At 39.4% G+C, this 11777-nt stretch overlaps 1 long non-coding RNA gene across 1 annotated transcript; it reads right to left on the bottom strand.

Moving 5' to 3' along the window:
- Positions 1 to 3441: 3441 nt before the first annotated feature.
- Positions 3442 to 11351, bottom strand: LOC140344509 (uncharacterized). The gene is made up of 2 exons (XR_011923577.1): positions 9253 to 11351; positions 3442 to 4712 (listed from the first exon to the last, which is right to left on the bottom strand). It is a non-coding gene; the product is annotated as an uncharacterized lncRNA (long non-coding RNA).
- Between the last annotated feature and the right edge of the window lie 426 nt (positions 11352 to 11777).

Consider the following 11777-nt stretch of genomic DNA (forward strand, 5'->3'; position numbering starts at 1 on the left):
CTGCAGAGTTGGAGACATAATTCTTCCCCTCTACAAAGGATTGTGGAATTGGAGAGAGTGCAGAGAAGGGCAACTAAACTAATAAAAGGAATAGAGGAGCTCAGCTATGAGGATAGATTAGCTGAACTGAATCTTATTCTCCCTTGAGAAGAGACATATAACGGGGGTATATGATCACCCTGTATAAATATATAAATGGTCCATATAGAGAACTCTCTTCCCCATTATTCACTTTGAGATCATTACAAAGAACAAGAGGGCACTCTTTGCGTCTGGAAGAAAAGAAGTTTAAGCTCCGGATAAGGAAGGGATTGCTCACTGTAAGGTCTGTGAAAATGTGGAATCGTCTCCCTCAGGAAGTAGTTTCAGCAACTACTATTTATTGCTTTAAGAAAAAGTTTGATGTTTTTCTGGAAGCACAGAATATAACTGGGTATTAAGGATTTAAAATAAAGATAACAGAGACCGTTGATCTAGGGACTGCCTCATAGAACCAGGAAGGAATTTTTTTCCCCTGTTGAAGCAAATTGTACCAGGGTTTCTTTTGCCTTCCTCTGGACCAACTATGTCTTACAAGGTTTTATATCTGGGATATGTTTATTTCCTTAGTTATTGAACTTGATGGACTTATGTCTTTTTTCAACCTAACCTACTATATACCTATATGTAACTATGTAAGGCTGAATCTACATGGACATTTTCCCCAGCATTTAATCTGAGGCTTTAAAAGCCCATGTTTAAAATGTATTCCAATAGGCTAATCTACACCAGGGCATTTCTTTGAGGCACGTTTTTGAGCGTTATAGATAATGCTCCTTCCAATGCTTTAAAAATTAAAACGTATGGTAAACACAGGAAAATCCCCCTATTGATTTTAATAGGGTCGTTTTCCTGCTTTTTCCCACGTTTATAAACACTTAAAAACACCAATGAAATCTCCCATTGAATTCAACTTTGGAATCTGAAAGCCCCCTTTAATAAGGGAACTCCTAGATCTCCACCGCCCGAACCTGGGAATGAGTACAGGGGTAGAAAAAAAAACACTTATGTGTACAAAATAAGACAAGACATTTATGTTAAGGTAATTTATTAGATGTGCGTATTTTGTGTTTTTTTTTTTTTTTATACAGGTTATTCTACAAGGAAAAGATGCCGTGGGACTCTTGACAGTGTGGGATCTTCGGGCACTACAGGGCAATATCTAACACCTGTGGAGTAGTTACAAGTTAAATCTATACGATTTGTACTGTGAAGAGAAATATGTAGGAGATATACGTTTGTTTTACCTGACTGTTTTACAAATTGTATCCCCTGTTTATATGTAAAATTCTGGTTTGTCGCAATAAAAAAAATATTCATATAAAAAGTAAAACTCTTATAAACGCTTGTGTAAAATCGCAGTAAAACACGTCATAGGCGATTATAGGAGTTTTTTAGCGTTTTAAAGGCAAGCTTTGAAACGCTTGTAAAAGTGCATATAAACGTGGTAGGACCGTTTACATGCACTTTAAACTGTCCGTGTAAAACCAGTCTAAGGGCGATGACATAACCGTGTATTACAGCTAATTAACCCCCCTGGCCTTCTAATTCTGTCCGTAATTTCAAAAAGCAGTACATTGTTTTGCATGGAAATTTATTTTACATTGTAGGCTATAATTCTTAGGCATAACTCACCAACATATGTCCAATATTTAATAATAAACTTTAAATAAAAAAAAAATCTGTTAAAACAAGGGTGCATAAAAATACTAAAACCTGTAATATAACTGTACAGTAGCATGTATAAAATATATATGTTATATAAAGATTTCTTTGTATTGGACTCAATACAGTTATTTTGTATTGAATCCAATACAAAATTATTTGAATTTCCCACCGCGCCTCCCGTCCGCATCGACGCAAGCACCGACCAGAAAACCCCGGAGAACGTCTCCGCAGTCGCCGTCTGGATATTCAGAGGAAGAAGACGTCCGAGGGACGCCGGGGACACCAAAGGAACAAGTGGGGTTTTCTTTTTTAATGTTTGACCCCCATTGTTACTCGGGATTACTTTTTGCAAGTAAAATCCTCCTCGAGTCACACTCGGGAATACCGCTAGGGTGGTTAAAGTGCTGTGGATTGAGAGTTTAGGGATTAGATCTGTACAGTATATTCTTCTATTGCTTTAATGCATCACTTTCATCCATCATTATGGATGAGCACATATATAATGGGTGATTACTTCCCTTTATCTGAATTCCATTTTCAGCAGAAGTGAACCCTTGCAGTTGAGCTTTTTTTTTCCCGGGGATATGGAAAAATATTTATTTTTTTGTAGATAAATCCCTCTTTTTTTATTTTATTATAGGTATTGGGGTGCAAGTAACGCTAGTGAAGAAATATTCTGGTGAATATTTGTAATAGATATTAGTCCTTAGAATGAATGCGCACTACAGTAAATCTCTGTGTACATGGTGTGTAGTATAAAAATCGCCCTTTCAGGTTCACCCTGTGCATAGATTTTCCAGTCCAGTTAGCAACAATCTTAAGCATGAACAGGCTGAGAAGAGCCATCATATGACAAAATTAGGTGATCTTTTAACCCTTGCCACACTCACACAGGTAATCTGCCACCACATGATTAGACAGGGGCATGAACCCATTACTCATGACAACCGCAGTTATTATTCTGCCCTTTTAGCACTGTTTGTCCCACCTGCTACAATTTCAGTGATTAAGGTAATGTTCAGGAGAGAAAGTTTCACTATTTCTACTTTCAGCATTCAGGAATTCAGTTAGATGGGTTATAGTGTTATAACAAAGTACAAAAACACAGTGCATAAACATGGTCAGAAAAGAAAGACATAAACTGACAATGGCAGTATGACATAAAACGGCATGCCTGTGAAATATACTCAGGTCAGTTTTATGAAACCTAAATACACAGAATCCTCACTTTTAAGGCATATGTTGTAAAGCAATTGATCTGGATGGATGTACTAATGAGTTATGTGATGAAGGAAAATTCCTGGTAGGGGAAGATTTTATGTCATGTTAGACACAGGCATTAAGGAGAAACTCTAATCTCTGTTGTTGTATCTGTATAGAGGGCCTCTGACTTCCAGGTAACAGGTAGGGGATCACAAACAAGTGTGAATCATACAACAGTAACACACCTAACCCGTGCACAGGTGACAGAATAATTCAAAAGACAACATAGTGGAGTGCTCAGAAAGTAAGGGTTGGTTTCATGTTTCTAACATAAAAAGGATGACAAGTGTGTGATACTTCTGTCCAAATAGTGTATATGATATGTGTGTATAAACATGTTCACTTTATAGAAGGTAGATATAGGTATTAATATTATTTTTGGTGACAGTCCTGTATACTTTACTCATTTACATTTGTTATTTTCTGATGTGTATAGTATTTCACTATTTATTAGAAATTTCAGGAAAAATGTTTTTGCATAAGCTTTTAATAAAACATTTTAACACAATTTTGTTTGTTTTTCTTGACTATTACTAAAAGTTTTTTTAGTGTATGTTAAGGCGATCTCCAGTTTATATAACAGTTCAAAGACATAATCAGAGCATGATCACATGACTACAGACAATTAGCAGACATGACAAATGTCCTTGTGGTTCTCTTAGAACAAGATATTTTTGTCAAAGTAACAGATATATGGCTGGAGGAAAGGAAGAGTTTCAAGGCAAAAAGGGGGGAAGCGGATGTTAGTTTACTGATAACAAGAGTACAACTAGTTTCAACCCAATTCATCATCTACAAAACATAACAAAAGTACAAAAATAATTCACTTCAAGACTCGGCAAAATTCCTCAGCTACTTTCATTCCCTCTTTTTATCCTTTATCCAAGAATAACTACTTGACCTCATACCTCTGTTCCTTTACATACAAATAGACAGCTTCAGGTACTTGGACATACATAACTTGAGGAAGCTGAGTGATTCTCTGTAGTACTGTCATCCTCCAGTGGGGCATTTCAGAGGGGTTACAAGTCATACAGTAACATACATCTCCCTGGGTAATATTTATAGTATGTGTAAATATAAATTTTTCTGGGGAATCGGGTTTTACAGTTGTTGCAAAAGTTACACAGGTTATAAGATAAACTTATATCAATTTCAGTAACCTCAGTGTCATTGTAGATATTGCTAAAGACTCTAAGCAGTATGTTGACTGGAGTGGAGACAGCAATCAAACAAGAAGTTAACATATATTGAGTACTATGCATATCAGATAAGCAAAAACTAGAGCTATTATATATTTCTTAGGCAAGACGTTCCTATATGTTACTACGGAAGTCAGTCCAGTCACTATATTTAAATCCTTGCCGGTGTATAGACAGGGTAGAGTCATTCTTTAGGCTATGACTTGATTAGAGACAAATGAAGGGCAAATCTTGAGGGTGATAGTGGCAAGTTGTTGTGACCCAAATAAGGCAGAATATCATCATCAGGGCTGCAAAACTGCAGACAAGCATCCGGGCTGGTACTTGTGGATCAAGAAGCATCATCTTGGCGCTGGATGGGTGGTGCCTTTTTCACTCTTGAAGCATGTATCCAGGTGGGTCCTCCACTGGTCAGCACGGCTGTTCTAGTGATGGCTTGCACGGTGACCGGAGGTCCAAAAGGAAGATCCAAGCATTTGTCCTTTTGCAGAGCTTTAACCAACACTATGTCTCCGGGCCTGAATGGATGCGTCGGTTGATCTGTAGGGAGAGGAAAAGAGAGAGATATCTCCATAGTTGCTGTTCAATATTTCAATTACCTTAGCTACATATTGATCCTGAATTTGTTGTAAGTCCCCCGGTAGTAAGATAAGGGGTTCTTTGGCTCAAAGGGGTGGGGAATGGACATCCCATCAAAATTTCAAAGGGTGATGGCTTATTACCTGAACTGGGTGTCATTCTTATTTCTGCTAGTATGGCTGCTAGGTATATGGCCCCTCTTATGGAATATCCCTCCAGTTGCTTTTCTAAGTTTGTCTTTTAATGTCCTATTCATCCTTTCTACTACTCTAGCACTCTAGGGGTGATATGGGATGTAGAACTTCCATTCTATGTTCATCATTTTATAAATCTCCTGCATGACCTTAGAGGTGAATGGAGTGCCATTGTCTGAGCTTATTCCCACTGGGCATCCAAATCTGGGGATGATCTTGTATAGTATCTTAGCTACTGTCCTTGCATTTTCTTTCCTGACTTCAAAAGCTTCTACCCATCTGCTGAGTCTATCTGTAATCACTAACATTATCTGACATCCGTTGGAAGCCTTTGGCATCTGTGTGAAGTCAATTTCTAACTCTTGAAATGGACCCTGTGGAGGTAACAAATATTCATGTTGTCCTGCTTTCTTTCCTGCACATTATTTCTAGCACATGTTAAACAACAGGAAAGTATGGCCTGTTTGTTCCTTTAAATTCTGGGCACAAAATCGCTTGTTTATTTCTTGTGTTGTGGTCTTAATGCTTTTGTGTCCTATACCGTGGATTTGAAAAACAATGAGGGGTACTGCTATTTAGGGCAGCCCTACTATCCCTCCTTTTGGGTAGATTTCAAAGGAATCTAAGGTCAATCCTTCCTTTTCCCAGAATTCAATGTCCTGTGAAGTGGCGGAGGACTGTATCAGGGAGCTGATCCACGGCATATCCAGCCAAATAGGTTTTGTCAGAGAGTCGCAAACAAGACCCATCTACAAAAACATTTTCTGCTAGAGGAATGGGTGTTGTGGATAAGTCTTAACGTGGTGTTGATGTGTTATGTTTTTCAGTGATACATGAGTGTGACTCCGGCACTTCATCCTCTGTCCCTTCAAGACCTAAGAGGGCATTGAGCACAGCGACAGGACCGCTGGTAGCAGGAGCATATTTTACACTTAATCCTGCAACGGATGTTAGGATAACTTCATAACCAGACAACCTTTGTGCTGTTATGTGATGAGTGGTTAAATTCTCAAGCAAGTGTAGTACAGCATGGGATTTGTAAAGTATTGTCTCATGCCCCAAAGTTAGTGAGACACTTTCTACAGCAATTGCACACGCAGACAGGCTGGCATGCCTTGCACAGTAACAGGCAGTGTCTTAGAGACATACGCCACAGGCCTTAATTTGCCTCCATGCATCTGAGCAAGCACAGCAGCCATGGTTTTTCAATTCTCTCTTGCATACAATACAAATGGTACATTTAAATTCGGTATTCCCAATGCAGGGGCAGAGGTCAGGGATTTTTTAACACCACATATGCTTTAGTCGTTTCGTCAGACCATTGAATGTTATTAGGGGCACTGGGGGTGGTACTGGGATGGAGCTGTGAGTCCCAATATGAGCAGTCAGGAATCCAGTGTCTGCAAAAATTGATCATACCAAGAAAACTGAGCAGCTGTTTCTTTGTCTGTGGCCAAGGCAGACTGGTAATGGCATGTACCAGGCTGGGGGCTAGCAGCTGGGATGCTGGGGTTAAAAGCATTCCCAGGAACGTGACCTGTTGCAGACAGAAATTCATTTTTTTTCTGCAACACCCTCTGTCCTTCCTTTCTCAAAAAACACAACAATGAAACAGTATCCTTCTGACATGCCTCTTGCAATAGGCTACACAACAATAGATCATCAACATACTATAATAAAGTTGAACCATGCTGTGGCTGCCAGTTGGCAAGGACCTGCTGGAGGACAATTGAGAAAACTGGGGGTGAGTCAACAAAACCCTGTGGCAAGTGGCACCTGGTGTACTGCTGTCCCATGAAAATGAAAGCCATAAGGTGCTGAGTCTCAGGAGATAATGGTATGGAGAAAAGTGCATTGGCCAAATCTAGGATGGTAGTAAGATCTGACATGACCCGTGTCAGGGGCGTAACTAGCTCATTGATAATTCTGAGATCCTGTGTAAAAAAGGTATGAGCCATCTGGCTTTTTGACAGGATTTACTAGAGTTTTGTAAGGAGAGCAGGTTTTCTTAAGTATGCAATGCTAGCAGAAAGATTGAATCATGAGTGCTAAGGAATCTTCATTGTCTTTTGGTAAAGGATACTGCTTTTGGTATATTGCTGTATGTGGTTTTGTGAGTGCTGTATATGGGGTGCAGTCCAGGAATCCCACATCATATGGTCCGGTAGACCATGTGCTGTCAGGAACTGGAAAATCCAATAAGGGCAGTTGCAAGGTTGTATTGACTTAATTCCTCCCTTTGGGTCAACAACCAGTGACACTCCCAGAGATCCCATCAGGTCTCTTCCTAACAGGTTAACTGGACAACTAGGTAATACCTGGAATGAGTGATGTGTAATAGATTCCCCATGTACTGTACATATGGGAATGTGAGGTGTGCGTCATCTAGGGGTGATGACTCGTTTATTCCCACAGAGGGCCCACCAGGTATGAATGGACCTGACCAGGATCGGAGGACAGAAGAAGTCGCTCCTGTGTCTACTAAGAAGTCTGTCAGGAATTGTCCTACTTCATCAGCCTGGTCAGAGATTTGTAACATAGTGGTGATGAAGTCTTCCTGTGGGCATCTCTACGCTTGATGTGGTTTGCCTCTCCATTATATGGGGTACTTCGGGGCAGTGTGGTTGTAATTGTGAGCAGAATGTGGCTGCATTGTCGTGCTATGTGGTTGCTGATGTACTGACTGCTGTTGGTGTGTAGGGCTGTCCCTGGCCCAATGACCTTCCTCTCTACAGGCAAAACATGCTTAATTCCTTCTAACATTTCCATATCCTCTATTGTCATTTCTGTCCTGTCTACCTCTTTTGCCTCTACCTTTTCCTCTGTACCCTCCAGGTTTCCCTGAATAATAGAGTCCATGCACATGGGGTTTCGACGGTTCAGGTAGCTCAAAGCAACCTGCCGCGTCTTTAGTTAACAATTGTCCCATTATATCCTGCCGGGGTAATATGCTCCAATTATCAATAATCATTTTGGCAGTTTTAGCATGTTCAGGGATTAATCCATTAAACAGTGACTGTGTAAAAACAACATTCAAATCTCTTCCTAATCCTAGACCTGCCTCTTCCTTCCACACTTTCCTAATCCTTCAAGCATAATCACTTACTGTTTCTATCTCCATGTATCCTAACAATCTCATTATGCACTTGGTCCCACATACATTTTTGGGCTTAAGTACACAACAGCGGATGATGGGTGCTGCTGGGTGATGTAGGACTAGTGGGGGGTGGTAATAATATCTCTGACTGCTTGGTCTTTGTTTTGGTAAGAAGAGGGGCTGAGGGGGAATCCTGTGTAACGGTTTGTTGCTGCACGGACTGTATTAGACAGATATTGTGCTCGTAATCCTCATCCTTTTGTGTTCTCATTTGTGTTTCTACTGTTAGTTGTGGATATAGGGGTGTATACAGGGGTGGAATAGAGGATGTGATTTGGGCAATAGTTTTCTCTTTACGGGGGTAATCGTCCCAGTAAATTTTCAAAATATACCAGACTTCTCCGCAAGCCTTCATGTATTGCCGGTCCCACTCGGGAACTTATGGATCTAATATCCTCATCCGTCTCGATTACCGAAACACATTTCTAAGATAAAACTAATATGGAATTTAGAGAATGATCTTTCCAGTGGAAAGGGGTCAGGGCATTTCAAGTTTTCAGTGCCATTTTTCAAATGTAATGTAAAAGGGTCAGTGTAATAGTCCCCTGTTCTGCGATTTACAAAATCAACAGGAGGAGGAATATTCTCATCACTGGGTGACATGGCTGTGGGTTTTTATTTCTATCTCATTTTAATGTGTTTCTTTACATGTTTTTTAATGTGGATCTGGGAGCTGTTTCTCCTTTGTGGAATTCCCCTTACTTTGGGAATTCCCCATAGTATAAATTACAGTATAAATATCAGACGGTTTTGTACACAGTTATTGTTAGTTCAGCAGGTAGCTGCAGCGCTTGCTGCGTCCTGGTCCCGGGACCGCTTACCAAAACGCAGCTTAGGTCACGTTACTGCTTGCCCGAGGCAACCACAGCAGTGAGGATTGACCCAACCTCACCTTGGCAACCAGATTAGTACACAAACTTATCTTATATACAATATTTCTTACACATTTAAATTATCGACATCAAAATCATATGCTCTATACATTAAACAGAAGCCATCAGTGTGCACAAATTCAACAAAAGATTTCCCGAATCTTTCTAAGGACCCAGTCCTTCTATGAGGGAGTCTACACTGCCACAGTGCTTGGGTTTGTAAGATATCTACAGGGACACAGGGGAGGGCGGAGGTAGAAAAGAAAATTTCTACTTACCCAATCCTGGTCTTTTTAAGGTAGGTGGATATCCCTCTTCTGACGCCAAACTGTTAAGGCGATCTATTGATCCCAGATCAAATTTTCCCTCTTTCTAATGGATTCTGTTTACAGCGCTGGAAGAGTACATAACACATGCTACTTAATGTGTGGTTAGATCACTCTCAATCAACTTTATTGTTTGCACACAGTTTATATACCAGTTCAAAGACTTGATCAGTGCATGATCACATGACTACAGACAATTAGCAGACATGACAAATGTCCTTGTGGTTCTCTTAGAACAAGATATTTTTGTCAAAGTAACAGATTTATGGCTGTACGGAGGAAAGGAAGAGTTTCAAGGCAAAAAGGGGGGAAGCGGACGTTAGTTTACTGATAAGAAGAGTACAACTAGTTCAGCATAATTCAATCATCAACAAAACATAACAAAAGTATAAAAATAATTAACTTCAAGACTCGGCAAAATTCCTCAGCTACTTTCAGTGTATGAAACACCAAGTTTTTTAACATTTCTTTGCATAAGGGCTCAAACATACAAGTGTTTCTGTACGAAGAGAGGTGAATGAACACATTCTTACCTCTTTTGAAATGGTTCCACAGTAACATACCCTGTGCTGACAATGTGCTGGAACAGAAATCACTTATAGCTGCTGGTTCTGAGTCACAACAAGAATTTACAAAGTTCCTGCCATGTACAGGATATAATCCTAGTTCCAGATATAATAATAACATGGCATTATGTAGAAGAAAAAGAGAACATTGATCAAGAGAGAACCTAGATGATCTGGTAAAGCTGAACAGCATTTCTGTGACAAGTGGCCTATTAGGTGTAAAAAATGTGCAACGCTGGACTGAATAACATAATAGAATAAATGGGCAAATTGAGTAATCAGTCAGTTTATTCCCTTTGTGTTCACAGAGAACTGTGATTTATTACCAAAAAATGTGATGTGTGTGCACACTACTATAATTGCTGTTTTTTTACTGGACTTACAATAATTCTTGGTACAGGATTGCAAACTATTGTCACATATTAAAGATGACTTTTAATAAAACCAGTCTAGGTATGTTGGATCACCAAGGTTTTGCCATGATGTTCTATCTCCAGTCTTAGTGTTAAATCTGGGTAATTGTGTCACATGGGTTAAAAACTCATTTACCCCATGTGTGGTTCTGCATTTCTCAATGATGGCTCCAGCCGAGAGCAAACAAATCATTGTTTCCAATAGGGCAAGTTTGTGAAAACAGAACATGATGTGTTTTAACACAATATAACACATACCAACTTACAAAAGGAAGCATTAAGTAAAGAAGTATTTTGGCTCCTGCATTAAAAAATAAATCAAATAAACAATAAATATTGATACAGGAGAAAAAAAAAAATCAACTGTGTTTGGCATTCACTATACACAAGGCACTTTGTATAAATACAACTCATTAATTGATAACCCCTGTTATTAGAAGTTTAAATGATAGATCACTGTACACATTACATTCTAGATTGGGTACAGTGGGGTGAGTTAAACTATACTAATTTCATCCTTGCACCAATTTCATACTAGCAAAGTGATGTATGCTTGCCCACTACATTCTAACCTGCTCTGTACAAAATGAAGTAACTTACTTCATTTTACTAGGCTTACCTCAAACCACTTCATTCTACCTCATTCTGTACTGAGCCTAGAATGCAGTAGTTAAAGGAAGGCCAAATAAAATGCAGTGAGGTAAAGGAGTCAAAGTGCTGTCCTCTCACCCATTGCATTCCAGCCAACTCTGTGCAGAACAGAATAGAATGGAGTGGTTGGATGGAGAGTGAAATGTGGTTCTTTAGTTCATTCCATTCTTGCCTGCTCTGTACACAATAGAAGGGAATGGCTAGAGTGAGGCAGAGGGCCTGATTTATAAATGCTCTCCCAAGGCTGGAGAGAATACACTTTCATCAGTGAAGCTGAGTGATCCAACAAACCTGGAATGTATTTCTTCAAAGTAATTTGCTAGCAAATGTTTTGAATCCTGGACCAGACCCATTCCAGGTTTGCTGGATAACCTAGCTTCACTGATGAAAGTGTATCCTCTCCAGTCTTGGGAAGCTTTAATAAATCTGGCTCAGAGTGCTGTCCTTCTCCCTCCAACTCTAATCTACCCTGCTCTGTACATATTAGGATAGAATGGAGTGGTTAGAGGGAGGCTAAGTAAAATATAGTAAGGAAAAAAAGGCAAGGTAATGATGACCTTTTGCCCACTCCATTCTAGCCGGCACTGTATTAACCTCCTGGGCGTTTCTCTGATGTCTGGATTTCTGTACCAAAAGCGGTACACTGTTTTTCATTAAATTTTTTTTTTTTAACTGTAGACCTGTAACTTACACAAATATGTCCAAACAAGGGTCTAGTAGATATCCCGAAAATAACAAAGTTTGAAACACACAATCATGTAAAAAAAAAATTAACTTTAAGAATAAAATAAATAAAAAACACAAAAATCAACTTAAACAAGAATGCATAAATAAATAAAAAATACTG

The sequence above is a fragment of the Pyxicephalus adspersus genome, chromosome Z (assembly GCF_032062135.1).
Source record: "Pyxicephalus adspersus chromosome Z, UCB_Pads_2.0, whole genome shotgun sequence".
Lineage (NCBI taxonomy): Eukaryota > Metazoa > Chordata > Amphibia > Anura > Pyxicephalidae > Pyxicephalus > Pyxicephalus adspersus.